General features: G+C 46.0%; 1 long non-coding RNA gene across 1 annotated transcript in view; it reads left to right on the top strand.

The window, feature by feature from the left end:
• The first annotated feature begins 5228 nt into the window (after window positions 1–5228).
• Window positions 5229–24633, top strand: part of LOC142776536 (uncharacterized) — a 172195-nt gene continuing 152790 nt past the window's right edge. The window contains exons 1-2 of the long non-coding RNA XR_012887614.1: window positions 5229–5366; window positions 12679–12763. This is a non-coding gene — a long non-coding RNA (uncharacterized LOC142776536). The remainder of the gene's footprint in view (window positions 5367–12678; window positions 12764–24633) is intronic.

Here is a 24633-nt window from a genome sequence, read left to right as displayed (position 1 = left end):
TGCATATGTGAACGGCGCTGCTACAGGCTGCATCACTTGCGAGCAGGCGACAGGAGGAGCCACAGGCTGCACTGCATACGTTAGGGGCGCGGCCACAGGCTGCACGGCTGGCGCATAGGCGACAGGACGGCCTACCGGCTGCGCGGCACGCTGGCAGTGGGCAAGGCTGAATAGAGGCGGCTCGTGGTGCGCAACAGGAACAGCTTGGGCAACCTCTTCCGAAATAGCAGTGCGAAGCGGGGCAGGTAGACGGGTGGTGGTCTCGTGAGTGAAGGGCACTAGGGAAAGTTGGCGGGCGACTTCCTCACGGACGAAGGCTCGAACTTGCTGAAGCAGCGGTGAGTTGTCCGGCAGGGTGTCGAAACTGGACAGTGACTGACCACCATGCTGAGGCTGCCGAGTCAGAGCGCGTTGCTTCTTTAACTCGTCGTAGCTCTGACACAAGCTGACGACTTCGGAAACTGCGCTCGGCTTTCTTGCCAAGAGCATTTCAAATGCGCCGTCGTCGATGCCCTTCAGGATGTTTTTGACCTTGTCAGATTCGGGCATGGTGTCATTCACACGGCGACAAAGGTCGATGACGTCCTCAATATAGCTGGTAAAGGTCTCGCCAGTCTGCTGAGAGCGGACGCGCAAGCGCTGTTCTGCCCTCTGCTTGCGGACAGCCGGCCGACCGAACACTTCTGCACATGACGTCTTGAAGACGCTCCATGTGGGGATGTTGTGTTTGTGGTTATTAAACCACAATTCGGCGACGCCAGTGAGATAAAATATCACGTAGCCCAACTTGTCGGCTTCATCCCACTTATTGTTGGCGCTCACCAGTTCGTAGTGCTCGAGCCAGTCTTCGACGTCGGTCCCATCCGCACCGCTGAAGACCTTCGGCTCCCGTAGCCTAGGATGACCAGGGCAGTTGAACTGGAGCGAAGGCGTCGATGTAGTGGCGTTGGTACTCATGACAGGTGATAGCGTGCGGCTTCGCAGCTCCAGGGTGTAGCAACGGCGATTAACAGCACTTTCCACCAAATGTGAAGAGGTTTATTAGCCGTTAAAGACAGCGACGAGACAGCGTGATGAACCGTCCAGCGATCGGCACAGCAACGAACCGAAGCACGAGCCGAGAGAGCCGGGCGTTGGCGATGCTGCTTGCTGCAGGCACATCTTCTTCACAATATATATATATATATATATATATATATTGTGAGCGCAGTCACCGACTCTTTATCAATTGGACGTGTCATCATCATTTGTATAATTTCCTCATCTGTAGATATCCCCATCAGTGTGTGCCAGCTCGAGCTGGCCTCGAATAAAGCTCTTCCTCATAAGGAAGACCTACCAGAGCTAAGCACGCCGCCACACAACACTCCCACTCCTCTATCTGTGACGATAAGCCCTGATTTGACAGCAGCCCAGAGTCAAGAATTGCTGAATTTACTGAACAGACATCGCCTTGTTTGACGTTCATTCCGCTGTCCTTGGTATGACAACTTCTGCGACTCACCAAATTCAGACTGACGGCTCCCGAATGATTCACCGGCGCCCATACCGCGTGTCTCTCGCAGAAAGGAAGATAATCTAGGAAAACGTATCAGACATGCTTCGACGAAATACCATACGTCCTTCCTCGAGTCCGTGGTCTTCGCCAGTTGTGTTGGTGCAAAAGAAAGACGGAGCGGTACGTTTTTGAGTTGATTACCGGGCACTGAACAAAATAACGCGCAAAGATGTTTACCCTCTCCCACGAATTGATGACGCACTAGATTCATTGCATGGCGCAGAGTATTTTTCGAGTCTTGACCTGCAATCGGGCTACTGGCAGATACCAGTGTCCGAATCTGACAAAGAGAAGACGGCTTTTATCACCCCTGATGGGCTATATGAATTTAACGTAATGCCTTTCGGACTTTGTAACGCGCCTGCTACCTTGGAACGTATGATCGACAGCGTACTGCGTGGGCGGAAGTGGAAAACCTGCTTATGCTACCTAGACGACATTATAGTGTTTTCGTACACATTTTCGCAACATCTACCACGTCTCGAAGAAGTCTTAGGTTGCCTTGCAAAAGCTGGTTTACAGCTGAATACGAATTAATGCACCTTCGCAAGCAAGACGATCAAGGTTCTAGGGCACTTAGTCAGCAAAGATGGTATTCGACCGGATCCTGAAAAGCTTCCTGTCGTCATCGAGTTTCCCCGTTCATTGCGTCAAAAAGACCTGCGCAGTTTTTTCGGCTTGGCATCGTACTTTCGGCGCTTCATACGCAATTTCGCAAGGCTTGCCTCTCCGCTGCATCAACTGCTCGCAAGTAACACAGCATTCGTCTGGTCCAAAGACTGTGAAAAGGCTTTCCTGGCGTTGAAGCAAGCCCTGACATCCGACCCGGTGCTATGTGATTTCGATGCAGGTGCACCCCCGATTCTTCACACTAACGCCAGTGGTCATGGTCTCGGTGCCGTTCTACTGCAGCGTGACAACACCGCACGCGAACGTGTCATCGCTTACGCCAGTCATGCTTTGACTGCTGCCGAGAAATATTATACAATAACCGAACAAGAGTGCCGTGCTGTTGTATGGGCGGTACAAAAATTTCGTCCATACCTCCACGGCCGCCACTTCACAGTCGTCACCAACCACAACGCATTGTGCTGGCTTTCGTCGCTAAAGAACTTATCGGGTCGTCTTGGCCGCTGGGTGCTTCGTTTACAAGAGCACAACTTTGATGTCGTCTACAGGTCTGGTAAAAAGCACCAAGATGCTGATGCTCTCTCTCGCAGCCCTCTACCCAACCGTAATAGCCCACCGTCACCCATTTCCACAGCAGCATTACCCATCGCAGGTCTCAGTTGGCTAAGATCCGGCCGCCCTTCTACCTTTGTGTCGCATCAACGCGTTGACCCTTACTGCCGCTCCATAATAGCACGCTTAGAAGGTACATCCACTCCTCCGAACGCCCGACTTCGCCGACAACTGAAACAATTCAAGCTTCACGATGGTGTTTTACATCGCTATAATTACCACGTTGAAGGAAACAAAGGGGTCCCCATTATACGACGTTGTCTACAACGTCAGGTTCTTGCTACATTCCACGATGATCCTGCTGCTGGGCATCTCGGCTGTCCCAAAACGTACGACAAAATACGCAGTCGGTTCACCTGGCCTGGCCTCTCATCCGCGATTGCCAAATATGTTTCTTCGTGTGCCTTATGTCAACGGTGGAAACGACCCACTACTGCTCCTTCTGGCTTTCTCCAACCTCTTCCTTGTTCCGCTTTGCCATTCGAAGTCATCGGGATAGACTTTTACGGCCCTCTTCCCGTGGCCTCCAATGGAAATCGTTGGATTGTAACGGCTTTTGACTACCTCACTCGTTACGCGAAAACCGCCTCACTGCACGCTAGTACAGCCACTGAAGTAGCTGATTTTTTCTGCGTAACATATTTTTACGCCATGGAGCTCCACGTGTTCTGCTCAGTGACCGCGGCAAGGTCTTTCTTACCTTTATTGTTGCTGAAGTTCTACGCACCGCCAACACCATCCACAAAACAACTTCTACTTATCCTCAAACAAATAGCTTGACGGAACGCTTTCATCGTACCCTCTCGGACATGATTGACATGTACGTTAACCCTGACCACATGAACTGGGACGCCCTTTTGCCATTCGTAACGTTCACCTACAATACAGCTACGCAACGTACCACCGGCTTTTCTCCCTATTTTCTGGTCCATGGCCGCTCTCCAAGTGTAACTATGGACGTCTCTTTGCTTTCGGCTCCTGCTACTTCAGCAAGCCCTTTATCCACACAATTTTTGTCTCGCCTCGAGCACTGCCGTCATCTGGCCCGAATCAACACCGGCATCTCTCAGGAAGCTCGCAAGTCTCCCTACGACACAACACACCGTGCTTTCACCTTTTCCCCAGGAGACGAAGTTCTTCTGTGGACTCCCGTGAGTGTGCCCGGCTTACGTGAAACATTTACTTAGTCGTTTTATAGGGCCTTATATGGTGATTGAACAAACGTCCCCCGATAATTACCGTATCTCACACTTAACGCTCTCTCCGACCACCGTTGCCGTGGGACAGAAATTGTGCACGTCTCTCGGCTGAAACTGTACACCCGAAGAAATTTTTAATACTGTCCCTCGCACGGCCAGGAGGCTGCTTCCAGCGTGATGGGCAATTAGTGTGAGCGCAGTCACCGACTCTTCTTTATCAATTGGACGTGTCATCATCATTTGTATAATTTGCTCATCTGTAGATATCACCATCAGTGTGTGCCAGCTCGAGCTCACCTCGAATAAAGCTCTTCCTCATAAGATATATATATATATATATATATATATATATATATATATATATATATATATATATATATATATATATATATATATATATATATTCAAGAAAAAACGTTCTACAACAAAATTGTAACTCGCGACGACCCACGGAGACAAGGTGCAATACAGGATGCGGGCGTCAGTGCGTGTGTCAGATTACGGCAAATGCGTGTGGTGTACCATTCATTCACCGTAACGCAACTGATGACTCCAGTTCGTACACGTCAAACACTTGTGTGCCATTAACTAGTAGAGTGCTGTGACCACAAAAAAACCAAGTCGGTCGTGGCCATAGCATTGTAGGACACACGATACGATACGCATTGCGTCCGATATCCACAAAATTGAAAGCGCTTGGCGTGGCATCGCCGGTGTGATGCGACGAAACGAACGCTGGCACACGCACGCGCCGGGTCACGTCGAAGTGGGTCACGTATGGCAGTGACATCCGTGGTTGCTTCAACGCAAAGATCTGCACGATTTTCATCTGCAAAAGCACCGCATCGAACGTCTGACAGGCGACAAACTCGATAAATGTTTATCAGTAAAATAGTCTACCTTGCACAGCTTCAATCAACAATCATGCATATCAACTTCACCGTGTTCACCGTCCAACTTCACTGTGTTAGACGCCCATTCCTCGCGCAGTGATTGATTTCACCTGCTCGCGAAAGGGAAACGCCTCTTGGCTGACTGACCTCAGCAGACGGCGTCTCTCATAATCAAATGGTGGTTTTGGGACGTTAAACCCCACAAATCAATCAATGACTGACCTCAGCTGTGCTGCGCACAGGGGAGTTTCTGGCTCGTCTTGGCTGGTACCCTATTCCTGGCTTCTGGAATGGCAACCAGTCACGCTCGGTTTTCCAAACATGGGTGTAAGCGATCTTCTCGCCTGACAACATGGCTCTTCTGTCACAATGGCTGGACAGTGCAGTGCTCTATTTAAGCGTCAGTCTGCGACTTGGTGGTTTGGGCTTGACACCGCTGGACGGATGCCATGCTTACGGCATTTGCTGTTTCAGGTTGGTTACTTAAATAATGCTTCTTGCATAAGAAGTAGCAACCGTTGCTTCCTTGTGGTGTGCCCACCTGAGCTTAGGAGTGTTTTGAAGCGATTATTATCTTGCATGTACGTATGTGGTGCCATGCGTGAACTTTTATTAATCCTAGCCGGTGATGTGGAATCAATTCCTGGTCCTATGAATAAGACGCAGACCGACGCATGTGCTCTAGCCCTTACTGATACCCGCGATCTGAAGGAAAGTTACGAAGCTTTGCTCTCAAAACAAGCTACCGCCGAGATTGAAAATAAACAGCTAAAACGCAAAGCAGAAACGCTTAAAAAAGCCAACGCTGATTGAGTTGCTGATGGGGCTGGTGCGAATGCTGACGCCCTCCGTGCCATGTCGGATAAAATAAAAGCAGCAGACAGTGAAATTGAAAGTTTGAGTACCAAAGTGAATTCACTGGAAGAAATCACTGCTACTCGGTCTGTGGCCGCCCCTTCTGGCTCTGTTGACGCTTTGCGCGATGTGATGAACCAACTGTCAAAAATTACGAGTAGGTGCGACAATGCACGAAATAGATTACGTCAGTCTAACCTTCTATTTTTCGGCATTGAAGATGACCCCAATGAGAACTGGGCAGTCTCAGAAGATAAGATAGTGAAGTTTTGTTCAGACCACCTAGGTATTTCCATAACTAGCCCACAATTAGAGTGCGTGCACAGACTGGGCAGATTTAACACAGATAAACTAAGGCCAATTGTAAACTTAGCATTTTTCAAAGACAAAGAGCAAATTTTGTCAAATTCGCGTAAGCTTAAGGGAACTAAATTTTGCATACACAAAGATTTTTTCAAGAAAACGCGTCAAACTCGCCAAAAACTTCTGGAATACGCAAAAGCTCAAAACAAACGCTTTATGCTATCCATTGATAAACTTCGCATTGACACTAACACCTACGTTTTCGATCACTCTAGCAACTTAGTTGTGCTGTCTGCGAGATAGCTAGAGGCTAACACGAGCACGCGCGTAAGCGGAGTAAGTTTAAGTCGCCATCTTTATCTGTGTCTTTTACTAACATTCGAAGCCTACTCCCCAAGAGGAATGAGTTGAGTTTTTACTTAGATGATAGTGATGCCGACATATTAATACTCACGGAGACTTGGCTCTATTCTGACGTAAGCAACGAAGAACTGTTCCCGGATAAACACAACTATAACATATATCGACGTGACCGTGTCGATAGAAGAGGAGGAGGCGTCCTAATAGCAGTAAAAAAGACAGTGTCATCAGTTCCCTTGATACTAACCCCTCTACAGAGATAACTTGGACTGCATGCGTTACAACTTATGCAAAAATACTTATGGGATAGTTATCGTCCACCGGACTCCCATTCCTCTTTCTTAAAAGATCTTCATGACAGCATAGAACGAGCTACGCAACTCTATTCAGCTGACATTATATACCTTTTTGGTGATTTCAACTACCCGCTCATTGATTGGTCTACCATGACTACCACATGTGATGCCTCATCAAATTTTCTCGAAGTAACCCTCAATTACAACTTATCACAAGTTGTTCACCAATGCACCCGTGGTACTAACATACTTGACCTTGTTTTCACTAATGCACCAGAAACCACTGGAGCGATTTCTTACATAGAAGGATATAGCGACCACAAGCTCCTTGACTTCCAAATCAACCACAGGCTCAGTGAGAAAAACAATCCGGGATTACAACCGTGCTAAGTTTCATCAATTCACGTCGGAGCTCGAAGATTTTTATCAGAAACTTTTTTGCCTTCGTTTGCTTCACGAACTGTGAACGAAAACTGGATTCTTTTTAAAGAAAAAATATTAGAGTTAGTTGACCAGCTTGTGCTGCTGATCTCTGCATCCAACGATAAAACTAACCCTTGGTTTACTAAACATCTTCGAACATTACGAAATAAAAAGAAACGTTTCTTTGATACCGCAAAATGCATTGGCTCTGTGTCCTACTGGGATAAATAAAAGGTCTGCTTACAAGACTATCGTAAAGCCTTAGACACAGCTAAGAAGAAATATTATTCGCAGGACATGCCGTCACTTCTCAAAAATAACCCCATAAAGTTCTGGCAAATAATTTCACTGTACAACAAGTCCCCTAATCACATTACAATGCACGATAGTGAACTAACGCCGCTTTCTGATGAAGCTTCCGCTATTGCTTTCAATGAGTACTTCGCTTTTTCGTTTACACAGGAAGATTGTTTCAATGTGCCATTTGTTCCAGATCACTCTTTCGCTTTAATGGCCCCAATTATTGTCACTGCCGAAAGTATAGCCCAACTCATCACGAATCTTAAGGTTTCTACTTCATCAGGTATTGATAACATCAACTCTAAAATACTAAATAACACCACAGATCTTTCCATCCGCTTCCTCTTTCTCCTATTTAACCATTCGCTATCATCAGGCGAACTGCCTAAGGATTGGAAGTTTGGTAAGGTGATTCCCATATTTAGGTCCGGTGACAGGCACTCGCCCCGTAATTATCGACCCATTTCACTTACATGCATCTCTTGCAAAGTACTTGAACATATCGTGGCTTCTCATATCTACGATCACTTTGAATCAGACAACTACTTCTTCTCCCATCAGCACGGCTTTAGAAAAGGCTACTCTTGTGACACTCAGTTATTCCAATTCACGACTGACCTTCACTTTAATATGAACGCTAACGAACAAACCCATTGCCTCTTCCTTGATTTCGCCAAGGCATTCAATACTGTCCCTCACTGTCGTTTAGTCTCTAAGTTGGCCGCACTCCGTATTGATTCATTTATCCTGTCTTGGCTACGAAGCTTCCTCTCTTCGCGTGAGCAACATACGGTGATCAACGACATTTCATCTAACCTTTGCGACGTCACATCCGGTGTTCCCCAAGGCAGTGTGATAGGTCCGTTACTTTTTCTAATATACAATATTGATTTGCCCGATAACATTTCATCTACAGTTATGTTGTTCGCTGACGATTGCGCCATATACCGCAACATTAAATGTTTTAATAATCATTCCGCTCTCCAAAATGACCTTGACCTAACCTTTCGGTTGTGAGAAACTTGGCAGATGTCCCTTAACGCCTCTAAATGCAAGTTAATTTCGTTCACTCAAAAGCATACCAATTCAGCACTTCACTATAAGAATAATAACGCAGTTGTGTCAGCTACACCATCTAACAAATATTTAGGCGTTCACCTTAAATCGGATCTATCCTGGACTTCACATATAGCAGCTGTCTCGTCGAAAGGATCTCAATCTCTCGGTTATTTCCGCAGAAACTTGTGCAACACTCCTTCTAACGTACGCGCATTATCATATATTACTTATGTTTGCCCAAAGCTAGAGTGCGCATCATCTACATGGCCACCATATCAAGATTACTTGGTACGCATGTTGGAAGCCGTCCAGAATAGGGCAGCGAGATTCATCTCCGGAAAATACGATTATCTTTCAAGTATTACCCTAATAAAACAAGACCTTGCATTTCAGTCACTAGAAATACGCCGCAACATTACTCTTTTATGTTTGTTTCATAGGTACATTTATAGTAGCAAAATTCACTGTTTTCCACTTCTCCTGCACGCACTTCCCAGCGCATTTACAATGCACGTAGTTTTATGCGTATTTATGGTCACACGCAGGCATTTAACTTATCATCACTACCTCGAGCCATTGCATATTGGAATGGTCTTCCGAATCTTGTTGTATCCATTTGTAACCGTGAAATTTTTCTTGACAACCTGATTTCTTTGCACTCTAGTATTGTATAACGCTGTTGCACCTTGATTTTTTTGATATTACATATATGTATATATATATATAAATATATATATATATATATATATATATAGATATATATATAGTCTAGTAGATCCTCCGTGGGCGGTCACAACGTGGTTTATTTCGACGTTTCGGCCTAGAGTCTGGCCTTCATCAGGAATATTCCTGATGAAGGCCAGACTCTAGGCCGGTTGCCCCGCCGCGGTGGTCTAGTGGCTAAGGTACTCGGCTGCTGACCCGCAGGGCGCGGGTTCGAATTCCGGCTGCGGCGGCTGCATTTCCGATGGAGGCGGAAATGTTGTAGGCCCGTGTGCTCAGATTTGGGGGCACGTTAAAAAACCCCAGGTGGTCTAAATTTCCGGAGCCCTCCACTACGGCGTCTCTCATAATCATATAGTGGTTTTGGGACGTTAAACCCCACATATCAATCAATCAAGACTCTAGGCCGAAACGTCGAAATAAACCACGTTGTGACCGCTCACGGAGGATCTACTAGACTATATGCAACGCTACGGCCACTCAACCACCATGCCTGCCTATATATATATATATATATATATATATATATATATATATATATATATATATATATATATATATATATATATATATATATATATATATATATATATATATATATATATATATATTGTCCGCATTTCTCCTTTATGGTTATTTTGTTTGTATACTGATGCCCCCCTAACTCAATGCCCTTCCGTTAGCCTGTAAGGTATTTTGAATAAATAAATATATAAACTATGTGTGCATGATTTAAAGACAAAAATATCTTACTCATGCGCCCGGCATACTACTCTTTCGAACTTGAAAAATTGGCACTCGAGTGGGACCAGAACAGCGCCAAAAGTAGCAGACGCAGAAATAATCTCATACCGGTCCAATCTTATGCCAACGAAGTTGACTCTTTAGCCGACGCTGGCAATAACGTTCGAACGATGGGCCAATAATGCCAGCCTAATTGCATGGCTCTGCCCATATTGGCTGCTGGTGGTACAACTCGGTCCAATGTGGCTGTTCTAATACGCTGGCACAGCCAATAATGGCGGGAAGTTCTGACTGCTGGTCCAACATCACCGTTATATTCGGCTGGCACAGCCAATATTGGCGGAACGTTGTCAATGCTGGTCCAACGTCGCCGTTCTATTAGGCTGGCACAGCCATTATTGGCGGTACGTTGTCAATGCTGGTTCAACATCGCCGTTCTGTTCGGCTGGCTCAGCCATTAGTGCGGTACGTCGTCAAACTGGGCCATTCTTGGGCCATTAACTGCCGAACTATAGCCAACACTGGGCCAACGTTCTGTGCTGCCTGTGTTAGTGAACCAAAAATAGGATTCATTTTTTTTCTTTAAATAGAGAAGTTGAGGACTGGTACTTTGCAGTGAAGGGTTTAATTTTCATTCGTGCTTTGACTTTAGCCAAACTCAGATAACCTTCTTCTAGTTAATTCTACCCGCTTAAAGTCTATTTTGCCCTCCCTGTCCCTAAACCCCAGTGCTTTGAAAAACTCTGCACCATCAGCCTGAACTATTAGGTGAAGCCCTTTACAGAACATTACCAAGTGTTCGGCAGTTTCCTCCTCGTCTTCACACGCATTGCATACATATCTACCCCTTCGTATTTGGCCCGATATGTCTTGGTTCACAATACTCCCGTCCTCGCCTTGAACAATAGAAAACTACCCCGAGTATTGTCATAGATCCTTTCCTTGGCAATTTCCTGCTCAGAAGTTCGATAGATCCCTAGTGCGAACTTCTTAATCATGCCGATTCTCCACACATTGGTCTCAGCTTCATTTACCTTCTTAACTGATAATTCTTCTCGGTTTGACCTCCTGCTGTTTTCTAAGTATTTACAAGTCAACTTTTTGGTTAGCTTCCTCAATTCATGTACAAGTAGCTGAATACCCTCCTAGCCCAACGCTCCTCCCCATTTATTTTAATCACTTCTCGAGTTTTATCTTGCTGCTAGCTTTCCTGCCCTCAAATGATGTCAATCCGATATCACCTTGTACTCCCTAATTTGGTGTATTCCCGTGAGCTCCTAAGGCAAGCCTACCTATTCCCCGTTGCTTAATTTCTAAGCTGCTTTAACTTCTGGCCTCATGCACAAGACCACATTGCCGAACTTCAGACAAGGAACCATGATCCCTTTCCATATTCCTCTCACATCATACCTATTGTAATTCCACAGCAGCCTGCTTTTCATCACTCCTGCATTCCTGTTACCTGTAATCATCACATATATTTCGTGTTCCCGTAGGTACTTGGTCTATTGCTTATCCATACGCCCAGATATTTGTATTTATTTGTTATAGCGTGTCTGTATGTTATAGGGTGACTGTATTCAAGCTCAATATCTTCATTATCTTCATATACATAGGTACAACACCCTCTAGTAACCAGCAAAGCGGTTTCAAAACCGGAACCAAAACTCCGATACCACAACATTCTTGCGCTCTGCCGGCGTGCCGAATCATCCATGCCAAAGTGCGACAAAGTACACCACGTTATGAAGGGTATAGGTGCTGTCGCCTTCAATGCACTGATTGCTCAGAACCCGGCTACCATAGCTGACGTCGTCACGACATGTCAGCGCCTCGATACTCTAGACTCGGTTAGTCTACAACCAGACATTGGCGAACAGTATTCTACGACAAACAGACCTCTCCGTGCACTCATAAGAGACATAATACGTGAAGAGTTGCAGAGCATGGGTTTCTCACCTTCTCCACCCTGTTCTCCACCGTCTACTGGAGCGGCATTACGCGACATTATAAGGAACGAACTGACATCTCTGAACTGTCCGGCTCACGTCCAGTCACCCCCGTCTCGGCCCATACGAGCCTACGCGCAGGTTCCTGTTACGTTTCCCAGCGAAGTAAACATGACGTTGCCGCTAACATCGTACGCGTCGGTCGCTGCAACTTCTCCCCTCAATTTTCATTCGGTCCTGCCTGACTATTCCTTCGCACACCTGACCGCACTCTTTTCAGGCACTCCACATGGTTTCTACTCTTTCCCCTGGCGCTCATCTCGCCCAGTTTGCTAATACTGGGGGTATCGTGGCCACATTTCTCGTTTTTGCCGCACGTGGCAGCAAGACGAGCGCCGCGGTTACGACATGCGTGAACGAGATACTTCGTACTATCAAGGTCAACACCATTCATCACCTCCACACCGGTCTCCCTGTACACCCACATCGAGTGCACCTCGGAACAGCCGGAACTCCAGACACTGTTCAACTTCACCCTTTTGCAATTCCTCCTCCCCTCTTCAGCCTGCCTCATTCGCCACTGCCAGTCATTCGGAAAACTAGGTGATGCAGTTTCTCGAGAAAAAACTGCATTCCAAATTAGGACTGACATTTCTCCATCAGGCCCGTGCAACTTCATTCTCGCTTCCGGTGTAGTTCGTAGTTCGCTTTTACTAAGGTTCCGCACTTGTCACCGCCATGAATATAACATTCGAAAAAATTCTACTTCCTCAGAATACCATGGTGACCTGCGTCACGGATCCTGAGCCTGCGTGCCTCGTGCCACTTCATGCCGTCCCCTCCAACGACGGCTATAGTGGTGAGCCTGCTTCTTCTTCCGCCTTTACTGCAGCCATTAGCAATGACTTGATACCTTCACAGACGCAACAGCTGCTTGCTTTGTTAAAAAAACACGCAAGTTCCTTCGATATTTACTCCTCGACGTTGGGCTACACTAATACCACAACGCATCAAATCCACACAGTCGGAAAATCTGTTGTACGCCACCAGTCCTATCACGTGTCTCCTGCTGAGAGAAAGGTTATCGAAGAAAACATAGCTCACCTGCTCAAACGGGAGGTAATTTGCCCCTCATCTAGCCCTTGGTCGTCGCCTGTAGTTCTGGTTCGTAAGAAGGATGGATCCATGCGTTTTACGTTGATTACTGGGCGCTCAACAAAATCACTCGTCTTCTGCATCTGTACCCAATGCCTCGCATTGACGACGTCCATGATTCTCTAAAAGGCGAGTAATACATTTCCAGCCTCGACCTGCGTTCCGGATACTGGCCAATTTCTATGCACGAAGAGGATAAAGAGAAAACGACAGTCGCGACCCCTGACGGGCTATACGAATTCAACGTTATGCCTTTCGGGCTGTGCAACGCACCCACTACATTTAAGCGAATGATCGATACCGTGCTGCGCGACCTCAAATGAAAGACCTGCCTCTGCTACTTGGACGGCATCGTCATTTTTTTTTCAACGTTTCCATAGCACCTACAACGTTTGGATAACGTTCTGACATGTCTTGCCGCCGCTGGTCTCCAACTCATCACAAAAAAATGCCGTTTCGCCACAAAAGCTATCAACGTTTTGGGCCACATCGTGACCAAAGACAAAATTCGGCCGAATCTAGACAAAATTGCTGCGGTGCTTCGCTTTCCGTGCCCCGAAAGGCTGCAGGAGTAGCCAAGTTTTCTTGGTCTCGCCTTCTATGTTCGCCGTTTTGTACACAACTTTGTATTAATAGCGGCTTCACTGCACCGGATTCTTGCTTTCAATGTGTCCTTTCTGTGGTCGGAAGAATGTCAAACGGCATTCGCCCTCCTAAAGTGTGCCCTCACGTTCGAACCTGTACTCCGCCACTTTAAGAAGGCCGCACCGACCATTCTACATATGGACGCTAACGGCCGTGGTATAGGTGCTGTTCTGCTCCAACGCAACACCTCTTCACATGAGAGAGTAGTTGCATATGCCAGTAGAGTACTAACTGCGACCGAGAAGAACCATACCATAACAAAACAGGAGTGCTTGGCTGTGGTGTCGTCAAAGCTAAAGTTCTGTCCCTATCTCCACGGCTGTCATTTCACGATCGTTACGGACCACCACGCCCTATGCTGGCTTTCCACGCTGAAGAACTTGTCTGGGCGCTTGGGTCGGTAGATTCTACGTTTACAGGAGTATGACTGCGATATCACTTACAAGTCAGGTAGAAAACGTCAAGACGCCGACGCCCTTTCGCGCTGCCCGCTACCAAATACCCAGCTCAGCATCGGTCAAAGTTCGGCCATCACTTCTACTGTAGCGCCCGCGCTCACCTCAATAGACCAGCTATTCTCGGACGACAAGCACACATTTCACTCGTGCCAGTTGTATGATTCGTACTGTAGGCGTATTATGAACCAGCTCCCAGGAGCTTCCCATTCACCGAACGCGCGGCATCGCGTCAACTCTTGTGGTTTAGGCTGGAGAATGGAGTTCTGTACCCTCACATTTACCGCACTCAGATGGTCAAAGCTGGGTTCCTGGGCTACCACGCTCTCTTCGAATTGACGTGCTTAAAGCCTTCCACGACGATTTGACTGCCAGACATCTTGGTATTCGACAAACTCACGACGGCATTCAAAGTCGCGTCTGCTGGCCTGGTATTTCTACTAGCATTGCACGCTACGTCAGTTCCCGTGTCCCGTGCCAGCGTCGTAAAATCCAAACACCTGTATCCACCAGGCCTATGCAGCCAATTCCGGGCCCCACAACGTCATTTGAGGTTGTAGGTGTCGACCTTTACTGCCCTCTTCCCGTCACATCTATTGGCAAACGATGGATAGTGACCGCCGTAGTCCACTTGACACGCTACGTGGTGACAACGTCTGTATCAACTGCCTCTACTTCGGAAGTTGCCGACTTCGTTCTGCACGCCATCATTCCGCGCCATGGCACAGAATTATGAGTGACCATGAAAGGGTGTTCCGGTCAGAAGTGCTATATGAAGTATTGCGCGCCTCTGGAATAACACACAAGACAGCTTCAAGCTACCACCCTCAGACCAACGGTCTCACCAAGAGGTTTCACGGTACTCTTGCTGATATGATGGCCATCTACATCAATTCAGATCACAAAAACTGGGATACTTGTCTGCCATTCCTCACATTTGGCTACAATACGACCATTCAGCGCACCACCGCATATTCGCCGTTCTACCTCGTTTACGGGCGTTCTCCTACTTTCTTTTTCGACGTTTCCTATTTCATCAGTGACGTTGACTTGTCTCCGTCATCCAGCGAGGAATACATTTCAAGACTAGCCCGGAGTCGCGGTCGTGGTCGCGTCAACACGAAAGTGCGATAGCAAGATCGACCTGGTGACGAGGTGCTCCCGTTCACACCTATTCGTACACCTGGTCTGTGTAACAAGTTTCAGCCACACTTCATTCGGCCTCACATAGTTATCGAGAAGACTTCGCCTGATAATTATAGTGTGACCCCACTCGTCATCCTATCAGACCGCCTCTCTCTCTCTCTCTCTCTCTCTCTCTCTCTCTCTATATATATATATATATATATATATATATATCAAGGGAATAAGTTACAATGACATAAACGATTGTGTTATTTATCAGCCAGGGCCACGTATCCCAATCAACATAGCGTCCCACAAGTCGCCAGGATGAAGACCTGCCTGCCACTTCATCAGTCGCTCATCATCGAAGCAGTTCTCAAAAAGACGCCCTGACCATACATAGAATACCGAATCGTCTCCTTGCAGAACGCAGTGGTATTCACCAAGTCAGAACCATCGGCTGACCTTGACATCCTTAAGTACACCGAATCAGCGGACGGCAGACCCGCACAAAACTGATTCAACCTATTCAAGCTCCACGCCGCCGTTGAATCCAAGACGGAACGCGAGATGGTCACAAAGTTCACCGACTGCGTAACCGGGGAGGTATTAAAATTTTACCTCACCCACATATTTGTTAAGGATGACTCATGGCATAAATAAAAAAAGAAATAGTCACTCAATTTAAAGAATACGATGAATACATTAGCGTAAGGCATCAACTGTTGTTATTTTATCTCACTCAACACAGTGATGAAAATTCTTCCCGCAGCAAGCACAGTTACCAAACAAGAGATCATCATAGAAAGTCATTGATTGATTCATTATGCTAATTTTCTAAATGCAACGCAACGTGTTCGAACATCGATTACAAATGTACAGCTCCAGTCACGGAACGTGAAGCCTCTGCGGGCTGACAAGCATCTAGCTCGTTTGCCTGAAAGACCCTACCTACCAAGTTTGCCATTGGCAAAGAGATCGATATTTTATATCTGTTCCCGGTATTATAGGGCTTGATCCTTTACAGAACCACCTTAATTGCGTAGTGCTTCATGCTGTATACCTGGCCCACATTGCTTTGCATCAGCTGACGTCTGTATTGATGATGAGAGACGCGACACGCCTTTCGCGATCGGTTCAATTAGGCAAGACGAGGTGGCTAATGTGCGTGAAACCAAACCAGACCACGACTTTTCAGGGAAATTTCAGTCATTGAAGGTATTCAGCTGAGCAGTTCCACAAAGACAGATACATTCCCAATCAAAATCTCGTGAAGAAGCGTTCAGCGTTCAACAACCACAAAGTCAAGAGGATGTAAATTCAGCATGCAGAACCCCACTGCCAGCAACAAAAAAATGAAAACGAAACTGCAGGTGGGACTCCTCACTATATATATATATATATATATATATATATATATATATATATATATATATATATATATATATATATATATATATATATATATATATATATGGTTGGTGTGTGTGCGTGCGCGTGCGTTATAGATAAAAATAGAGGGACGGGTGTTGGTACTTCCTTCTTCCATGACACTTGTAAAAAATGTTTTTTTGTAATACCATATGTCACCATCTATCACAGATGCCAAGAGAAATAGAAAAAGAAGATTAGACAGAAAGTGAGTGGAACTGGAGAAGAGCAAAGAGATGACAAAGATGTGATTCCGCCCATGCGATAAAACTGGAACGCTTGTACGCTCGAAGGAGTACGTTGGCCAGGAGGTGGAGAGGACGACGGATGGTTGAGGCAGCCTTGGTCCTGCCCCAGAACTGCAACGCTTTGACAGCTACGCGAGTTTTCACCTCGGCGAGCTGCCGTGTTCGTGCTCCCGTGGTCGTTGGCGTAGCAGCGAGTGGCCGGAAAGAGTCAGCGTCACGCCCCCGACCTTGAAGGAGCCCGAGAATGCAGACACCCGTCTGCCACGCCAATGACTCAAGGGCCACAAGGGCCTGGGATGTGCCCGAAGTGCCTGTCAGCACTAATCCAACTTTTGTATTAGAGACGACGCCTTCTTTCACGGAGCAACCTTTGGCGCCCACGGCAACCAATGTATGAACAGACAAGGCGAGTGAGGGGAGTGTGTCAGCGCTACAGACAGTCGTCACCTTCGATGCGGTTCGTCCTATTCGCGACTTTAACTGAGCATTCGCCACCGAGCATCTGACCTTAAAACTGTACTGTTGAGGTGAACCTTGAAAGGGGACTTGTTACCACGTTGTGCGTGTTGAGAAGCAGCCGTATATTTCCTTTATTTTTGCCATGACGCACGTGTGAGCTGAAAAACTAAGAAAGCAATGTCTACACAACATTGCAGTGTGCCGCAATTAGAATACTGCATTGGCTCTGGCCAGCCCGAAAACGCGGTACAGGTCGGCCAGGTAAGGCATTGTTGCATCGGGCCCGGGCTGGCATGGGGCCCATGAACTTCGGGCTTGGGCCAAGCCCAGGCATGAGATAGGCCCGTATATGGCCTGGGTCTTAATACCAGGTGCTTGAAGAAATTCAAGATAGGAGGCCTTCGCGTGCAGCCAGCCCCATTCCCTTTACTTTCGTGAAAGGCATCTTCAGATGTGCAGAAACATTATTTACAGCAGCAATTACATAATTAAAAATTGTTGCCTTATCATCATGGGTGTTTTTAAAGTGAATGATACATGAGCTGCTTGGTGCGCAGGTTTTGGTTTCGCCAGAAAAATCAGCTAGATTTCCTCGCTCTTCGGCGATTACCTGTGGTCACCTTTCAAGAATTTCAAATTTGCTATAGACTTTTCGTAAAAAGAACTTTGATTTGTCTATTTTACTCAACCGCCTATTTATTGTGCTTAAAAGCTTGCTTTATATCTGCTTTTACTGTTATAATTAGTGCAGAAAGAAGCTGTCGTCATTCCTTTCATCTGCGGCGACATCATTGAATCGTCAAAGACGAATAATCTTCATGAAGTCATCACAGCAGAAGATAAAACATTGCCGGGTGCAGTTGTTTTTTAAAGTGCCACCTGCGAACCCGGAGTAAGTCTTCTGATTGCGTAGCACCCATTCTGAAAAGTAATGCTAAATTACAGCGGAGGTATTTAAGTGTCAAATAACAGAGCACTATACGCCAGTCGACTCTCCAAGGACCATCATTGGCGACGAAGAGTGGGACATTATGCGAGTAGTCATAGCTGCGTCCGGTAGAGGGATTTATAGACAAAGAAGGTTTTTCTTGTCCCAGCGGGTTTCTGAACCTGATACCAGTGGTATTGCAGGAAATACATTCCCGAAGCAGGACATCGGTATATGAGGGTTCAACAAAGCCATCGATTCCCGAAACGGTCACGAAGACGTTGCACTACCAAAGACATCACTGAAAGATCTTGGGAGTGTTGTTTTTTTCTTTGAAGGAAACAACAGTGCAACCATGTGCAAAAAGTATGAAGCCAGGCACGAAAAAGTAATTACATCATGTCCCACTAAATCGAACCATGTGAAGACGCGAAGCAGTGAGGCTAGCACTTACACTACATGATTGACTTGTGGGGTTTAACGTCCCAAAACCACCATTTGATTATGAGAGACGCCGTAGTGGAGGGCTCCGGAAATTTTGATCGCCTGGGTCCTTTCAATGTTCCTTTCAATGTTCAACTTGAAGAGGGAGCTGAAGACAAAGACACTCTTGGTGTCAGCTCTCCCTTCGATAATGCGACAACTTTAGAAGGCGACAACTTTCCTCAATGGCTGCCGTCATATAAAAAATATGCAGAGTTGTATTCGAGTGACATGCATTGATGCCCGCATCATGGTAGCTTTTATGGCGGTTTTACTCTATGAGAATGGTTGTGGTCACTAAGACGAGCCCTACGTGGTAAACAAGTGCGCAGCGATTGTGATGCATGGGAGCGATTTTCGCTCAAAGCTCACTTAAGAGCTACAGCACCTTCCTAAAAGACAGTGTGTTCCGATCGAAGCTGCGTCAAGTCAACAATGCTGACGGTGTTTGTGCCTGCAGCTGCGGAGGACACTTTACCCTGAAAGGGTATATTTTCATCGTTAAACGTGTGCAGGTTAGTGCAGTGCACATATTTGAAACGGCGTTGTCGCTAACACATCTCTGAAGGCTTTCTGACCTTTTACCGCACAGAATTTTATATTTCGATAAGAAACAAGCGCTCTTGAAACATCTGCACACTGAAGATGCATTGTTTTAGGACTTCTCTACATTTATGCAAATATAGTTAAAATTGTTGGTCAGCGCAATTTATTGTGGAAACAATTCGTGAAAGGATGATACGGACTTTGAAAGGCTGCCTGCGGACTATATTAGAAAGATAATTGTGTAATTATTTTACGGAAGAATGCAAAAATTAGCGGGTGGCATGAACTGAACAGACGATGAAGGATAATTGGGCTGAAGCTTGTTTGTTCTTGGACTGTTTGAACGTACGCCATGTTGTAGACGGCACTGTGCTGAGCGCTAATAAAGGCCTCAGAGAGCTTTTGTCACAAAACATAACGATTTCAAAGATCGACTGCCATCGTAAGAAGACGCGATAGGCATTTTCAGGGAAAAAAATTCACAGCATTCTTGCGGAGTGAATGATGATGAGTGGGGTGAAGCATCCGTCCATCCATCCGTCTGTCTGGTTGTCTCTCTGTCCATCCGTCAACTATATGAAATCGTCCGTCCGTTCGTCTGTCTGTCTGTCTGTCAACTGTACAATAACCACTACCGTCATCTAGTGATTTTATTTCCAAGGGCATATACATGCAGAACTCCACTGAGCAGTTCGAAAACTAAAGGTGGCTACACACTACTACTACTACTACTACTGCTACTACTACTATTACTAATACTATTACTACTACTACTAGTAGTAGTACTACTACTACTACTACTACTACTACTACTACTACTATTGAAGAGGGAACAACCCACACCCTAATGAGCTTCGCCCCTAAAACGAGGATGGTGGCATGCTTGCTTAAGTGTGTAGCTCACTTTGACAGATTATAGAACTGTAGTGGCAGCTACTTGTAAAAAAAGGGTGGAAAAAACCTTGTTTTGAGCTTGAAAAGATATTATGCCTTGGAGACAGCCGAGGAGTCAATATTACAGCTTTAATTTTAGTAACACTGCCCATCCTACTATATCCCTCCCAGAAGTAGATAGAGCTTGCTTTAATGGGCAAAGTTCCTTTTAGTCTAATCTTGTACTGCGTCAGGCGTAACCAGCAGACTCTCGCAAAGTGTATCTATTTTATTTAGATACTCTAAAAGACCATTGGGCATTACATAAAAGGGGGGTAGTTACAATACTGCAGTGTTATGTGCAAATAGAGATGTGGTTGTCACATTAACATTTCTCGACTCATTCCCTAGATGGCGTTCATTCAATATAAACTCTGTGCAACAGAACAGACACTCGGAAGGACGAACTGACGGATGCATGGACGGATGGCTGCACGCACGGTCGGATGCATGGACGGACAAAAAGATGAACGTACGGACGAACGCACCACGAACGGACGGACAAGCGCACGGATATACGCACAGACGGACAACCGTACGGATACACGGATCGCTACACCAACTAACGCACGGTCGGACAAACGCTTCGCCCCACTCATCATCACTGTTCCCATAGATATGGTGTGATCTTTTTATTGCAAGGCGGAATGAATTGCGCCCGTGGTGTTCGTGTCTTCACCTTCTTGTGAATGTTGCAAAAGAATAGCTATAATACATAACGTTTGCGGGAGACATGTTAGTTTTACTCATCAGCCACTGCTCGCATGCAATTTATGTAGACTCAAACTATAGGTGTCTGCCATTTTCCACACCTTATGTGGGTCGTATATTTTCTAGTGCTTCTTCAAAATGCCAAAATAGTGTTTTGTGGTTAGGACTGCCTACGTGATATCATCATCATTATCATTATCATCATCATGATCCTGACTACGTCCACTGCAGGACAAAGGCCTCTCCCATGTTCCACGAATTATCTCGGTCCTGTGCTTGCTGCTTCCAATTCATACACGCAGTTCCTAACCTCATCTGCCCACCTAACCTTCTGTTCCCCCTAACCCGCTGGCCTTCTCTGGGAATCCAGTTATTTAACCTTAATGACCAGCGGTTATCCTGTCTACACGCTACATTCCCGGCCCATGCTCATTTCCTCTTCTGGTGATGATGATGATGATGATGATGATATGTGGGGTTCGACGTCCCAAAACCACCATATGATTATGAGAGATGCTGTAGTGTAGGGATGGCTCCGGAAAATTCGACCACCTGGGGTTCTTTAACGTGCACCCAAATCTGAGCACATGGGCCTACAACATTTCCGCCTCTATCGGAGATGCAGCCGCCGCAGCCAGGATTCGAGCCCGTGACCTGCGGGTCAGCAGACGAGTACCTTAGCCACAAGACCACTGTGGCAGGGCCATTTTCTCCTCTTGATTTCAACTATGGTATCATTAACCCCCGTTTGTTCGCTAATCCACTCTGCCTTCTTCTTGTCTCTTAAGGTTACACCCACCATTTTTCTTTCCATTGTTCGCTGCGTCATCCTCAATTTAAGTTGAACCCTCTTTGTAAGTCTCCAGGTTTCTACTTCGTAGCTAAGTACTGGCAGGATACAGCTGTTAAATACCTTCCTCTTGAGGGATAGTGGCCATCTACCTGTCATAATTTGAGAGTGCTTGCCAAATTTGCTCCACTCCATTCTCATTCTTCTAGTTACTTCAATCTCGTGGTTCGGCTCCGCGGTTATTACCTGCCCTAAGTAGACATATTCTTCTACAACTTGAAGTGCACTATTACCTATCTCAAACCGCTGCTCCCTTCCAAGGTTGTTGTACATTACTTTCGCTTTCTGCAGATTATTTTAAGACCCTCCTTTCTGCTCTACTTGTTAAATCGTAATCGTGAGTTGCTATTCATCCCCTGAGTTACTTAGCAACGCAATGTCATCGGCAAGTGCAGGTTACTAAGGTACTCTTCATTAGCTCTTATTCCTAGCTGTTCCCACTCTACGCCTCTGAAAACCTCCTGTACGCACGCGGTAAATAGCATTGGGGCGATTGTATCTCCCTGCCTTACGTCCTTCTTGTTTGGTATTCTGTTGCTTTCTTTATGAACACTATGGCAACAGTTGATCTCCTGTAAATTCTTCCAGGATGTTTATACATGCTTCATCGACGCTCCGATTCTGCAGTGTTTGCATGATTGCTGATACTTCTACTGATTCAAACGCCATTTCGTAATCAATGAAGGCTATGTATAGCGGTTGGCTGTATTCTGAGCATTTCTCTATTACCTGATTGATGGTAGGATTGTGGTCTATTGTGGAGTAGGCTGTTCGAAATCCTGCTTGTTCCTTTGGTTGCTTGAATTCTAATGTTTTCTTAACTCTGTTAGCAATTACCTTTGTAGACAACTTGTATACTAAAAAGAGCAAGCTGATCGGCCTGTAATTCTTCAAGTACTTCTCATCTCCTTTCTTAAGTATTAAGATGATATTAGCATTCTTCCAAAACTCTGGTACTCTTCCCGTCACAATCTGTCCTCCTTCTTTGAGCACTTTGAGCAGATTTGATGTTACCTGATCCTCACCAGCAGCTTTGCCTCTTTGCATGCTCTCCAAGGCTTTTCTGACTTCTTCTATCATTACTGGTGGGCTGTCATCTGGGTTACTGCTAGTTCTTATAGTATTAAGGTCATGGCTGTCTCGGGTACTGTACAGATCTCTGTAAAACTCCTCCGGTATTTTAACTATCCTATCCATATTGGTAGTTATTTTGTCTTCTTCGTCCTTAGTGCATACATCCGGTTTTCGCCTATCCCAAGTTTCCTCGTCCCTGCTTTGACGCTTCCTCCGTTTTTCAGAGCATGTTCAATTCTCTCAATGTTATACCTTCTTACATCGGGTAGCTGACGCTTATTAATCAGCATTGAAAGCTCTTCCAGTTCGATTTTGTCTGTTAAGGCTTTCATGCTTTCGCGCTTCTTAATGAGATTTCTCGTTTCCGGGGAAAGCTTGCCAGTCTCCTGTCCAACTACCGCGCCTCCAACTTCCACTCTACACTCCCTAAAGATACTCGTCAGATGATCATTCATCGTATCTACGCTAAAGTTGGTTTTCTCAATAAGAGCTGAGCACCTGTTCTGAAGGGAGACTCTGAATACCGGTACTTTCCCTCTCAGTGCTAGCTCATTGATTGGCTTCTTGCGTATCAGTTTCTGTCGTTCATTCTTCAAGTCTTCGCGAATTCGATACCATACCATTTTATGATCACTGCATCGTACCTTGCCAACCACTTCCACATCCTGCTTGGTGCCTGGGTGTGCGCCCTTTAAAAGGTCTATTCTGCTCTTATTTTAACCATTAGTGCTCCTCCATGTCCACTTACGGTTTCCTTGTTTTTTGGTAGAAGGTATTCAAAATCCGTAAATTATTGCGATATGCAAATTCTACTAGTAGATCTTTTTTGGCATTTCAAGTACCGATGCCATAATCTCCCGCTGCCTGGTCTCCAGCCTGCTTCTTCCCTACCTTTGCATTAAAGTCTCCCATAAATATAATATACTGTGTTCTTACCTTACTCATTGCCAGTTCCACGTCTTCATAGAAGCTTTCAACTGAAGCGTCATCATGGCTGGATATAGGCGTGTAAGCCTGTCCCACCTCCATCTTGTATCTCTTATTGAGGTTATTTACAATACCTACCACCCTTGTATTAATGCTATAGTTTTCCTCTATGTTACCAGCTACTTTTATGTGAATTAGGAACCCACTCCAAGTTCTCTTTTGTCAGCTAAGCCCCGATAACAAAGAACGTGCTCATTCTGTAGCACTGTATAGGCCTCATCTGTCCTCCTAACCTCACTGAGCGCTATTATATCCTAAATAACACCCCCTAGCTCCTCGAATTGTACAGATAAACTTCCCTCACTATATAAGAATCTAGCGTTAAACGTTGTCAAGTTCAGGTTCCAAAGGCGGCCTGTAGTCCAGAGATTCTTACCACCCTCTGCTGCGTTGCAGATCTGACCGCCACTATGGTCAGTTGCTTCGAAGCTGGTGGGGACTGAGGACCATGAGTTAATCGGCGTATGCATGTCGGAAGCAGTGGCCCGATACTGCAACAGGGTGGCCAATCATTCTCTGTTGAGGGAGTGCGTTACCGGTGGTCGTCACCGATGAGGTCGCACCCCAGGCTTCTTAATGCAGTTCCATCACCACGCAGATTTTTTATCCGTTTGCGAACTGCGCGGCCCCGGGATTCAACCCACGGACCTTTTGCATGCGAGGTGGATGCTCTAAATGCTACGCCATCGCCTCTCCTAC

The sequence above is a fragment of the Rhipicephalus microplus genome, chromosome X (assembly GCF_043290135.1).
Source record: "Rhipicephalus microplus isolate Deutch F79 chromosome X, USDA_Rmic, whole genome shotgun sequence".
Lineage (NCBI taxonomy): Eukaryota > Metazoa > Arthropoda > Arachnida > Ixodida > Ixodidae > Rhipicephalus > Rhipicephalus microplus.
The sequence above is the reverse complement of the archived record's forward strand: the minus strand, read 5'-3'. Positions and strand labels throughout refer to the sequence as shown.